General features: G+C 47.0%; 1 long non-coding RNA gene across 1 annotated transcript; it reads left to right on the forward strand.

The window, feature by feature from the left end:
- The first annotated feature begins 3,532 nt into the window (after window positions 1-3,532).
- Window positions 3,533-10,592, forward strand: LOC125131513 (uncharacterized). Its single transcript, XR_007135946.1, has 5 exons — window positions 3,533-4,453; window positions 4,531-4,718; window positions 5,655-6,031; window positions 6,161-6,286; window positions 9,446-10,592. It is a non-coding gene; the product is annotated as an uncharacterized LOC125131513 (long non-coding RNA).
- The last annotated feature ends 3,341 nt before the right edge of the window (window positions 10,593-13,933 follow it).

Below are 13,933 nucleotides of genomic sequence, written 5' to 3' on the forward strand. Positions count from 1 at the left end.
GAGTTCCCGTTGTGGCTCAGTGGTCACGAACCTGACTAGTCACCACGAGGACTCGCATTCCATCCCTGGCCTCCCTCAGTGGGTTAAGGATCCGGCGTCGCCATGAGCTGTGGTGTAGGTCACAGACACGGTTCGGATCTGGTGCTGCTGTGGCCGTGGTGTAGGCCAGCAGCTGCAGCTCTCATCAGACCCCTAGCCTGGGAACCTGTATATGCCACAGGTGTGGCCCTTTAAAAAGGAGAAAAAAAGAAAATGATTTGAAATTCAAATGTCAGTATTCCTGAGGAAGGTTTGACGGGTGCCCAGCCACACTCTTTTTTCTATTGCCCATGGCTGCTTTTGCATAACCGCAGCAGAGCTGAGTAGTTGAGACGGAGATGGCATGGCCCACAAGGCTGAACATATTTACCATCCGGCCCTTTTGAGAAAAACTTGGCAAACCCACATCCTAAGCAGTTCCCGCGTCCAGTGATCATGAAGCCCGTGTGCATGTGGGCCTGCCCGCCCCGTAGAGCTAAGGGTAGGAGATGGGAGAGGTAAAGGGACAGGTCCAAGGCTGCGCAGCATGGAGAGTTGGGATCAAACTCCTACGGCCTCTGGAGCGGTGAGGTAACTGGGGACAGCTCTAGACAGCCTGCACCCCGTGCTAGGGAGTCTGGCCTGGAAGGTTCTGGGTCAGCGGAGTGATGGGACCCTGAAACCCTTGGCAGTCACTCTGGCCATGGAACCAGTGGAGACGGAGGGAGGGAGAAGCAGCACAGAGTAGGGACTGGAGCTCAGCTTCCTGGGTTTGACTGCAGCCAGCCACTTATCTGCACCACCTCGGGCAAGGGACTCAAGCTCCCTCTGCCTAATTTCCTTTGCTCTACAAAAGGGGGAGTCATGGAATCTAGACTCTCCCTTATGGAGTTGTTGTGAGGACTGGAACGGAATCTGCCTTTGAGGCACAGAGCGGCCCCTCGGTATTAGCTGTGGTTCTGTCTATGATTCATCCTGACAAACTGCTGCACCTGGTCTGTTCCGGGTGCCCTTCCAGGCAATCAGGATATAAAGAGGAAGAGACAAAATAACCAGATCGGCTTCCTGCCCTGAAGGAGCTCTCAGTCTACTGAGGGGGACAGGGGAGGACATCAAGGCCAGGGAGCAGTGACCGGGGGCTGCTACCACCAGCAGAGACAGGAAGCACCTCCTTCTGATTCCCCCCTTTGTGGCTCAGGTTCTCACTCCTTCCTGAACACGCCAGGCATCCCCCCGAATTTGCCTGTAGTTCTTCTCCCTGCACACCCATGCTCGCCCGAGCAGAGAACAGTATGAGCACAGGCAGCCGTCCAGCGCCCCTGGCTTGGGGCTGCATCTGTGAAGACCGTCAAGCACAAATCAGCCCGGGTATAAGGCCCCTGGGAGAACCTGGGCAGGAGAATAACTTGGCCACTTCTACCTGCCAAGTCACAAAACAACAGCTTCACAGGAAGAGTTACTGATGCTGAAAAGCCTCCTGGGTTCCAATCTGGAAACTCTTGTCTCACTGCTGAGCCTTTGAGGTACTGTAAGAGTTCTCAGCCATTAGGAATTTTATCATATTATGTGCCAGCATCTCTTGCTTGCCCCAGTATTTTTTTTTTCAACAGCAATTCATTTGCTGTTGATTTGTCATTTGTAAATGCATATGCATATGGAGCTGTGCATAGGAAAAGATTGGAAAGATACACCAGTGACTTTCATCTGGGATGGAGGTGGGGCATCCGGAACGTGGAAGCGGAAAGCAGAGGCGGTTTATTGGTATCACCTAATTATTTTCCCCCAATCCTCATGCCTACCCTTCCCCCTTGGGTAGAATGCCTCAAGCATACGTGTATTTTAGAAGCGCCTCAAATAATTCTGCTATATATGCCCCTTCCTTCCACTCCTCCACCTGATTTACAGCCATTAATATACACCAAATGTTAATAATAGTTGTAGCTGGGTGTAAGAATTAAAAATTCCTTTTTCCTTTGCTGATGTTATTAAAATCCTACCATGAACACGCAGACTCAGTGTAACAGTTAAGTGTGTTGGTTCTGGGACCAAACTACCTGAGTTGAAATCTAATAGAGGCAGGTCACTGTGCCTCCGTGATGTCGTCTAGAAAAGGAGGGAAATAATAGGGGCTCTCTATTTGGGTTGCTGTGAGAAGTAAATGATTTCCTACGGATAACGTTCTTCAGATAGCACCCGGCATATGTGATGTTCAATATTAGTTACCCATTATTGTTAAAACATAAGGAAAGAATAGTAATATGCTTTTTAATCATGGAAAGTTTTGGAAGTGAAAATAGAATACCTGAGAGTAAGAAACACTGGCAGAAATAGAGATTTGTGATTCTCAGGTAAGTGTGCGTATAGGGGTCTGTACTCTGGGAACTTGGTTGAGGAGCAGCTAACGGGTACCCATTTATCCAGTTCACGGTTATGAATATTTTTAGTGTCTAAGACAGGAAGTTGGCTACTTTGCTACTTCAATTTTATTTGACTGTGATTTTTGACACAAAGCATCTCTCTCCTTAAACGTCATACATCTCCCAGGCTCTAGGTCAATGGGGGCGTCCATCAAATACGTTTATGATGACCAACTGAGAATCAGAGCAGAAGAGCCAGCCCCTAGAGAAACCATGCCGGCATGTCGTTTGCGAACTGTGCTCTAGAAAACCCTAGGGGAGTAAACAAATAAAATAGATATACATGTATAGGTAAATAATTTATATTATATATATGGGCACCCTGAGATTATACAGTGTGTGCGTGTGTATATACACATACCTATGCACATATATAGGTATATACACATATGTATATGTGTGTGTGCATACATAAATATATATATATGTATATATATATATAGAGAGAGAGAGAGGGAATCCATGACATTTGCACGTTTTGGAATATTACTGAAGCTGAATCGCAAGCCCAAGCCCTGTTTTCCTCAGCTGTGAGGCAGGAAAACAATAGATTCTACCTGATTCTGTTTCGAGCAGCCTATGAGAAGGGGAATAAAGGGAGATGTGAACGGGCTCTGCAACCTTCAAGTGAAGCTCGAAAGGGAGGAATGGTGGTTATGATGAGGAGGAGGATTCATGCAGCATAAAAGAAAAGCCACACAGGCTGCTGGCCCCAAAGGCTACAGCAGCGACAGGAAGGAGGTGGCTGGGCTTCCCCTTCCGCCTTGTTGGTTCCAGCCCAGAAACTCCACCCTGGCTGGAGAGCGAAGATTGGGCCTTGCTGAAAGGCGCCTCAGCCATTCTCTTTTTTGTCGGACACGAAATGGACTCTCTGCTTCGTAAATGCAGTTCTTTTTCCTCTCTCCCAGCTCATCTGTGCTTTGGTGTCTCTGTATCGTTATTTGTTAGGAAGTCACCTGACAGATAAGATTCACCGATGCCAAGGACTGTCCTAAGACTGCCTGGAGTAACTCATTTCTCCTCCAGTAACCCTAGGAGATAGTTTTTCATTATCTCCATTGTACAGAGGAGGAAGCTGATGCGTAGAGGGGCTAAGTCATTTGCACCGTCTTGAGTGGTGGATCTAAGATTCGAACCCTAGCTGTCTGGCTGCAGGCTGTTGGTGCTCTTGGCCGCTCAACTAGAATTCCTTTCAAACTACAGCAATTAAGACAACTGGGGAGAACAGGGTCCAGAAAGCCCACCATACAGCAATCCTCTAAGCTCTCAGGCAACCACCCAAAGCAGACGATTTGCTGAGACGGGGATGTAGGGCCCATATCTGCCAGCGGAGCTCAGCCTGGAGATCCCTTTTGGGGGCACCAGACCCGGGGGAGCAAGGAGAGAAGCCCAGGGAGTCTGACTCCACAGCCTGTCCTGCGCATTGTGAACCTAAACCATCCTGAAAGGAGCTCAAATGGGCAAAGGATTTTCAGAAACAAAGGTTGAGGCAGGATGCTGGTGTTCATGGAGACGCCGCAGTCAGAATGGGTTTCCACCCCATGCTTCCGGCAATTGGGGAATGTGACCGTAAACACATCAGTATCCAGAAGCGAGTTGCCAAAGACCCTCTGTTTCAGGAAGAACGCCCAGCCCTCCGTGCTCAGGGAGCAGCTGAGATCATCTGGTGCCAGGTGACGTCCGTGGCTCTGACAGTTCCTGGGATCCATTCCTCCGGGAGTTTGGACAGCGTCTGCTCTGAAGGTGGCCTTTCCCCTCCCAGAACATGATGTAATTCTCCACTCCGAAGCCTCAAATGGTTTGCAGATTTTCTGGGGTGACTATTTCCTGTGTTCTGAGGTCCCAGGCGGTGAGCGCATTCTGCCCGAGAGCTGTGGACAGCGTTTACAGGGAAAGCTGCTCCTGTCGGTCAGGAGTGCTTGGTGGCAAGTAACAGAAAACACAACGTGGACCTCGATGGACAGGAGAAAGCGGGGTTTGCTGGCTCATGCAACGGAGCGTCTCTGGAAAGATTTCAGGTGAGGATGGATAGAGGGATTCAACCATGTCACAAAAAAACCCAGCTTACTTTTTCTCTCTCTTCTCTGCTTTCCAGGATGTCAAGTTCCCTCTAAGGCTGCTTCCTTTCAAACGAGCAGGAGGACTAGCAGAAGCCGCAGGGAGCCAAGCATGCTTCCTTGTTCATTTCTAGCAGGAGCAGCTGTCCCAAAATATTAAATGCAAGTCCTGGGCTGCTGGTTGGATCATCTAAGGTCATATGCCCAACTCTGAACCCCATGACTGGTTTGTTTTCTTTTTATGACTCTCAGTGTTTGGAATGTTTGCCTTTTATTTTATTTTTTTAATTGGGGCGCGTGTGTGTCTGCTTTAATTGAAGGTCCCCTACTGGTCCCAATTCCATAAGTAGCTGCAATGGTGAGAAAAGGGGAGGGGAACCCATCCCCAAAGGGAGGGGTCATCTCCCCAACATTCCCTTTACACACAGAACTAAACAGACGAGCACAGGAGTTCCCATAATAGCTCAGCGGAAACAAATCCAACTAGGAACCATGAGGTTGTGGGTTCGATACCTGGCCTCGCTCAGTGTGTTAAGGATCCGGCGTTGCCATGAGCTGTGGTGTAGGTCGAAGATGCGGCTTGGATCTGGCGAAGCTGTGGCTGTGGTATAGGCCAGGGGCTACAGCTCCGATTAGACCCCTCACCTGGGAACCTCCATGTGCCATGAGTGCAGCCCTAAAAACAAAACAAAACAAAACAGACAGACAAGCCCTAAGTCACTCTTGTGGTTAGAATCAGCAGTAATGGAAGGGGGAGGGACAAGCGGAGAGCAGGGGGTGTACCTGAAAAAGACCGACCCACAGACCCCCCCCCCCCCGAACTGCACTGCTGGAGGTACTTGGGTCTGCCTCAACTCAAGGGGAGTCAGGATATCCAAAGTGATTGAGGAAGGTCAGGCCATCAGGGATGGAGGCAGGAGGAAGGTCCACGAGGCTGGAATCCCCCAAATCCTTCAGGCCAGGAAAGGGCCAATCTGCAGCTCCGGTGAGTAGTTCTGGTGCTGCCAGATGCTCCAGGCAGTGAGCTAGAAGGGGGCCAACAAAGCCTGCTCTCTAGGGAGAAATGACGCTACCCCCAGCTTCTCAACCAGGGTGCGGCGGTCCTTGAGCTCTACAGTTGGCTTGTAGTGCCAACTTGATCCCCTTAAGCTTCTTCTTGCAGGTGTCCTTGGAGCTGGCAGAGATCATTTTGCTCTGAAGACTACAGACTGGCAGGAGAGCATCACCTTCTTGCAAGGCTTCGCCTCCTCTGGTGTCGACAGCTTGTGCACCAGCACGTCATTGAAGCCACGTTTGCAGAAGAGAGCGCGATGAGCAGAGCCAGAGCTGAGGGCTGCCTCCCTGCTGCAGGGATCCTCCTCAGGCCAGGACAGCTTTCAATCACTCTACCCCTGGACCGGGAAAGCAAGCACCATGTCTACCCCAGGACATGGTTCCTTTCAGTTCCGACATGACTTTTTCTGGAGTCATTAAAAATACCAAATGTGGTTCAATGCGGCAGTACAGTCAATGGCAACTGCATTCCCCTGGTTGCTCAAGGTGAGACCTGGGAACCCTTCTTGACTCCTTCATTCCCTCACTCCACCCCACATCCAATCCATCATCCAACCCTGTGAGCACTACTGCAAAATACCCCTGGAATCTGACCCCGTCTCACTTCATCCGCAGTGTCCGCTGGGGCTAAGTTATCCTCATCTTCCGTCAAAATACGTCAGTGGTCTCCAACCCGGTCTCCTCCTACTTGCTGCTCTATCATCTCATCTACAGAGAAGCCAGAGTGATCTTTTCAAAATAGTAAGTTATATCATGTCACCCCTCAGCTCAAAAATCCTCCAGTGGTTCCCCTATCACGCCAAAGAAAAGGCAAAAGACCTAACAATTGCTGAGGTGACCCTACATATTCCAGTTTGTCACCTCTTCAGTCTCATCCCCTACCTCTCTCCCCTGACTCACTCTGCTTCAGCCAGACTGGCTTCTTGCTGCATCCCCAAAACATCGGGTATGCCTTTGTCTTAAGGCTTATATAGGTGCTGTTCCCTCAGCCTGCCATCCCCTTCGTGCCAATATCTTCTTCGTTCATTCCCTTTGTCCAAAAGTAATGTTATCAGAGAGAAGTTGCATAACCATCCTCATGAAAATATACCTAGTCTATCTTTAAGGAACTGACTTTGCTTTATTTTTCATAGCACTTACCATTACCTAAACTATTTAAGCATTTGTTTACACATCAATTTTTTTCCCCTCCTAGAATAAAAGTTCTATGATAGAAAGGTTGTACACCCCATAGCCCCAATATCTAGAACAGTAAAGGCATTCAATGAATAGTTAATGAAAATGAATGAAAGATTTTGAACAAATACATACAAGAGGAAGTGGTTGATAACAGATGAAAGTGTCCAAACTTTCCAATAAGAAAAGAAACTAGCCAATTTCTCGTTGACCAAGAGAATATCTTTGCCTATTAAATTGACGAGTGCAACCAAATAATCAATCCATTGCTTTGATAAAGCAATACAACTGGTGTTTTCATTTATTATTAGCAGCCAGTCTCACTGATGTACTTAATAGATATTTATTGAGTGCTACTATGTATGAGCCATTGGGTAATTTTCCAATACTCTAATCCACCATATGGTTCAAAGTCTATGTGTTTGTCCAGATCAACTAGGTTAGCCGTGGTAACAAATTAACTCTGGAATCCAGTAGGCCACCATAACAAAGCTTCACATCTTGCTCACTCAAACCACCTCCCTCAGATGGATGGAAAGGAAGTATTACCATGGCCCTTCCCCTCACATTGCTTTGCCCAGAACTAGTCACACAGCCCTACCCAACTGCCCAGAGGCCAAGAAAGGACGTTTTCTGCATGTCCCAACATGGATGGACCTGGAAGGTATTATGCAAATCCCAGGCGTTCCCATCATGGCTCAGTGGTTAGCGAACCTGACTAGCCTCCACGAGGACAGAGGTTCGATCCCTGGCCTCGCTCAGTGGATTAAGGATCCGGCATTGCTGTCAGCTGTGGTGTAGGTCACAGACATGGCTCAGATCCCGAGTTGCTGTAGCTGTGGTGTAAGCCAACAGCCACAGCTTCGATTGGACCCCTAGCCTGGGAACCTCGGGTGCGGCCCTAAAAGACAAAAAAAAAAAAAAAGACAAATATCATATGGTCTCACTTATAAGCAGAATCTAAAAAACAAAACAAACAAAACAAAGTGAAAATGGTCTCAGAGATACAGAGGAAAAACTGGTGGTTGTCGGAGGGAAGGGGTGGAGGTTGAATAAGTGAAGGTAATTAAGAAATACAAATCTCCAATGATCAAATAAATAAGCCTTGGGAATGTAACACATGGCAAAAAGAATATGGTCAATAATGTTGTAATGACTTTGCACGGGGTTACTGGACTTTGCGTGGTTACTAGACTTACGATGGAGAGCATCTCATAAGGCATGTAAACACCCAATCACTCAGTAGGATACCCGAAATGAGCATAATACGGTATGTCAACCATATTTCAGTAGAAACAAATGTATATATAAAGAAGGTAAAAATTAAGAGAAAGTAACCCAAAAGAAAATACCTGCTTCCCCATGCAGGCACGGCTACCCTGAAGGACCGTAACATATCCATGCAGTTCAGGACCTTTCGCTGGGAGATGCCACCGCCCCATTGAAAGCCCCTGACCTTCCCTCTCCGGGCTGCCTTCCTCCCTCTGATCTCAGCACCAGCCCCCCTACACTGCACTCACTCGGCTCCAGCCTCGCTGGTTTTCCCTCCTGTTCCCGGACCAGACCGCACAAGGCGCATTTCCACCTGGGGTCTTTGCCGCTGCCCTCTTCCTTCAGGGAGCCACGGAGCTCCCTCCCTCCGTCCGTCCTTCAGGTCTTTGCTCATATGTCTCCCTCCCTCTCTCAGTAGGGCCACCCCCCCCCACCATCTTTAAAACACCCACCTCTCTCCCCAGACGGCACTCCTGCTGCCCCTGTCCACCCTACACACGCCCCGCTCACTTTTCTCCATGTCACTTCTCATCTGACATACGAGGTGTTTTGTTTATGTGATATCATCTGTGTCTACTCCATGAAATCACAAAGATTTTGTACTTTTAAAATTGAAGTTTGGTCGATTTCCAACGTCGTGCCAATTTCTGCTGTACCGCAAAGTGACCCAGTCACACATACATATGCCTTCTTTTCCACATATCTTTCCCTATCATGTTCTATCCCAAGAGACTGGACACAGTTGTCTGTGCTGTACAAGAGGAGGAATCACAGATTTTTACTCTCTTGTATCCCCTTTATATAAATGGGTGTCTGAAATCCAGTGGGTGCTCCATAAATATTTATCACGCAAACAATGAATGAGGGGTCTGTATTGAGCGACTGAATGAATTTCTGCAGACACTTAGCCATCACGACATTGTTCCTGAATGAAGCACTTGCCTCTCCTCCGCCCCACCCCCCCGTACCTTCCTCCTCCCTAAAATTTCTCCTCTCCCACACGCTTTCCCCTAGATACTTTCCCCATCCGTCAGCCTAATGCTTGCTCTGGCTTCGTCCAACCTTGGCATCCCATCTGGATTACGGATTTGGGTCACTCCTGATATGGTCACACTGTGACCGCTTTCTGGCAACGCCCATCTTGTCCTGCTTTTCACCCTCTGCCCTGTCTCCTTCTCCTTCACCTTCCCAAACACTCCCCAGCCCTGTCAACAAACGTACTTCCCCTCATATGCCCATCCTTCAAGGGTAGGTTCAAACGCCTTCTTCTTCCTCAAGGCTGCCTGATCCACCCTCCGGAAGTTAGTCTCACGCTCCAGAGACCCCATTGTTATTTGTAACACTTGTGCCCACATTATAGCCTTTGCCGTGTAAAATCTTGTGTTCACCTTATCCAAGAGTTTAAGTTAAGGGCAGAGAGTAAGTCTTGTTTGTCTATTGCTTCTCCCACAGTACATGAAAGATGCTCGATGAATATTAAATGAGATCATGTACGTCAAGCCCTTATTATGGTTCCTGGTGGATGACGAATGTTCAGTCACTGCTGGCTGCTGATTCCAGTTCATAGCCAAGGGAGGCAGAGTTCAGTTCCACTCAGAGGAGAGATTCCACATTTGAGGTCCACCAGGTGGGTGCTGAGAGGCTGTGATGGGTCTGGTTCCTTATTTCTCACTCCCTGTGTCTCTTCCCACCTGTAGCAAGTGCCCCGTATTCCCTGGCCTATCCGAGCTCCCCACAGCTGTGGACAGCCTCTGGGCCAGCTGACAGCTTCCCATCTCACGTGCTTACAGATGTCTTCCACACCCGTCACAGGGGCTTGCTCAGCTATTTGTATACAACCCATGGATGGGGGAGGGGGTGCTTAATGCTCCTGGGGCCAACCATCAACCAACATAGAGGGGAGTTGTTGGGGAAATGGTCAAGATTTTTTGACCCCCAGTGAGACAATTCTGAAGCACGTTCATCCACCTTGTTTCCAGAAGGTCCTATCTGGGATGGAGTCCCTATTACCCTCAACAGTAATGTGCTTTTGGGTTTCCTCTCTTCCCCGACTTACCTCCCCCGCTTCTTTAATGGCGACTTCTGGGATAACTCCCCAAAACTACATTCTCTCGAGTCCTGCTGTGGGAGACCCATCACTACTCAACATCTCTGAAGAAATGGCTGCCCAGCCCATTAGTCTAACAAAGCCCTAAATGCCTCCCATCGTTACACGCCATCCCTGTGGTCTATCAGCACCAGCTCACTGGCCCCAGACACATCAATGATGGCTGAGGGGTGAGGAATCCTTGGGTTATCTGCAAAGACAAAGAGTTGAACGGGGAGGTACATGTCGATTTTATCATAGGGTTGCCTCTATCCTTATAGAAATTGTCCCTAGGAAATGGTTACAGTGACCTACCCCTCTCACTGTCAGATGTGATCAAGCCCTTAGATCTCTGCAAAGAGCTACCCCTACCTTGTGGAGACCACCATGCTGTGAAGACACAAAGGACTCCCTGCTTTGTGGCTCAGTTTTCTTGGTGTTGTACGTGTTTGTCAAAGAGGCTGTCATGCAGATGGCCAAAAAGCACGTGAAAAGATGCTCAACATCGCTAATTACTGGAAACATGCAAATGAAAACTACAAGGAAGTATCATCTCACACCAGTCAGAATGGCCATCATCAAAGTCTACAGACAATAAATGCTGGAGAGAGTGTGGAGAAAAGGGAACCTTCCTACACTGTTGGTGGGAATGTAAATTGGAGCAACCACTATGGAAAACAATATGGAGGCTCCTCAAAAATTAAAAAGAGAACTACCATATGATCTAGCGATCTCATTCTTGGGCATCTATCTGGAGGAAAACATAATTCAAAAAGATACGCACACCCCAAAGTTCACTGCACCGCTATTTACAATAGCCAAAACATGGAAGCAACCTAAACATCCACCATCAGAGAAACAGATAATGAAGATGTGGTACATATAAACAATGGAATACTACTCAGCCATAAAAAGAATGAAATAATGCTATTTGCAGCAACATGGATGGACCTAGAAATTATCATACGAAGTGACTTAAGTCAGACAAAGACAAATATCATGTGAGATCACTAATATGCAGAATCTAATAAAAATGATATTATTATGACTTATGCACAAAACAAAAATAGACTGAAAGATTTTGAAACCAAACTTCTGGTTACCAAAGGGGAAATGGGGAGGGATAAGTTAGGAGGTTGGGATTAACAGATACACACCACGATATAGAAAATAGGTAAGTAACGAGGACCTGCTATATAGCACAGGGAAATCTATATGAGCCAAGAATCTGAAAAAGAATGGATGTGTGGATATGTATAACTGATTCACTTGGCTGTACACCTGATACTAACTCAACACTGTAAGTCAACTATACTCCTATAAAATTAAAACAACAACAAAGAAGCTGTCATGTGTTGACCAAAGCTTGGTCTTTCTCACTAAGCACACGACTAGATTATATCCTTCAGCCGCCTTTGTATTAGGTGTGGACATGATTGAGTTCTTTTTTTTTTTTTCCATTTTTTAAAGTTTCATTGAAGTATAGTTGATTTACACTGTTGTGACAATTTCCGCCATACAACAACGTGACTCAGTTATACACGTACACACATCCTCTCTTTCACACATGACTGAGTTCTGCCCAGTGGAATGTGAACAGAACCGACGTGTGCCACTCCCAGGACTGGCCATTAAAGCCTCCCATGGATGATCCTCTGTGTCCTTACTAATCTACTGCCTGGAAACAAATGACTTCATGCCCCCAGGGGGTGGCAGGACTCCAAGTGGCAGGAGGCTGAGGCTACTGGAGGCAGTACCATGGAGAGGGTGCCTACTTTGGCTTGACTGTGAGAAGAAACAACTTTTATTTGGTTAAGCTACTGAAATTCCAGGGTTTGCTATAGCATCTAGGGTTACACCAAACAATGCAAAATTGGTACCTAGAAGTGAAGTACTGCCACTTAAAAAATCTAAAATAATATGGCATTGGCTAAGCGGTGAGTGGTAACTGATGAGGAAAGGGATATAAAATGCTGGAAAGGAGACTTGTTTTATAAAGTGGCAAAACATTTGGTAAAACTGTTGCCTTCAGTGGCAGACAGCATGCCTACCAAGCCTTTAGTTTCAGGGGAAGTAGTTGAGAAGACTCAGAGTCATAGGGTGTGTTGACCTTTCCAGGGTGGAGATGAGGGTGAGGTTAGCAAGGCACCTAGAGCCCTAGATTAAGGAAGCAGGTACTTGCACAACTCCACTCTTAGCAAGGAAGTACAAGAAAGAGATGAGTTCAGCAAAGATTGGCTGGTTTTCCAAAGTGAAAGAGGCGTGAGAATCCAGAAACACACGCTCTCAAGGATTATAAAAGCCAATTACTTCTGGATCCCACGTAGTAAGATTATTTGAGAAACAAAGGCCCTTTCTGACTCAGACTTACTGGCAAAGATCTGATTGAGACATGATTTTCCCATCCATGTCTCTTATGTCTGATACTCGAGAGAGAGCCACTTAAGAGAGAGGCAAGAGTGAGGAGGCAAATAAACATGTCTAGGAAAAAATCTGAGATGGGAACGTCTGCTCGAGGAATTGTTGAGAAGCAAAGACAAAAGCTGTCTAAGTTTTAGGGATTGCCAAAGAAAAAACGAGCCTAGATTTAAAGGCCTTTGTCAGTTAGAATCTTGAACCAAACTTTGGGTCTCCAAATTTGCTCAAGTAGGAAGTAGGCTTCAAAAAAAAAAAAAAAAAAAGGAGTTCCCATCATGGCTTGGTGGTAATGAACCCGACTAGTATCCATGAGGATGTGGGTTCAATCCCTGGCCCTGCTCAGTGGGTTAAGGATCTGGCATTGCTGTGAATGGTGGTGTAGGTTGCAGACTCAACTTGGATCCTGTGTTGCTGTGGCCGTGGTGTAGGCCAGCAGCTGTAGCTCTGATTCCATCCCTAGCCTGGGAACTTCCATACCTCAGCTCTGGCCCTCCCCCCAAAAAAGACCCCACCATTGCCAGGAATGTATGCTGTGCATCTCCCATTCTTCCCTTTCCAAATGGGCATGTGTATCACTTGACCCCATCCTCATCCAACACTTCACATCGGATATGAATGGGGCAGAGACGGTACCTTGTCCTTTCAATTCAGACGTCAACAGGCAATGAGGCAAATGCCTCATCTTAATAGAAAAAGCCATGTAGCCCCCAGAAATCTTGAATTGCTAGCTGCATGCACTAACTGTAAGGAACACTAGGTTGTCTCCTGTGGGGAGGGGATGAGTGTGTCCTCTGTGTGGGAAGAAGGGTTAGGTGAGTAAGGTTATCTAGTAACCAAAGAAAAGAAGAGAAAAGAAAAGAAAGGTGAGGCATCCCATAATTTCTTTGACCACATGTTAATAGGAAAGCTGATTATTGACACATATTGCTTCCATTCTGAAGCAAGTTTTTGAAAGTAAACCTTGCCATTTCATCTCAGAATTTGTAGCTTTGTGATCTTCCCAGAAGTTGCATTTCATCCAGTTCCCCAAATACTTATTAAGGGCCTAGTACAGGCAGGGCTGTTTTATGCATTTCTGCACAATGTCATGATAATTACAGAATGTACTGTTTTTCATATGCAATACGCTTACTAGTGCCATAAAGAATGCCGTACCATGTAAGTAAGTAGAAAGAGAACCCTCACAGAGGGAAGGCTCTACTGACATGAGAAACAAGGATGACGTAAGGCCTGTGCTCTTATCAATCAATGACAGCTGTTTGTGGACTTAAAATTATTTTATTTTTAATTTTTTTAAATTTTTTAATTTTTTGGCTTTTTGTATTTTCTAGGTCCGCACCTGCGGCATATGGAAGTTCCCAGGCTAGGGATCGAATCGGAGCTGTAGCCACCGGCCTACACCAGAGCCACAGCAACACGGGATCCGAGCTGCATCT

The sequence above is a fragment of the Phacochoerus africanus genome, chromosome 7, assembly GCF_016906955.1.
Source record: "Phacochoerus africanus isolate WHEZ1 chromosome 7, ROS_Pafr_v1, whole genome shotgun sequence".
NCBI lineage: Eukaryota > Metazoa > Chordata > Mammalia > Artiodactyla > Suidae > Phacochoerus > Phacochoerus africanus.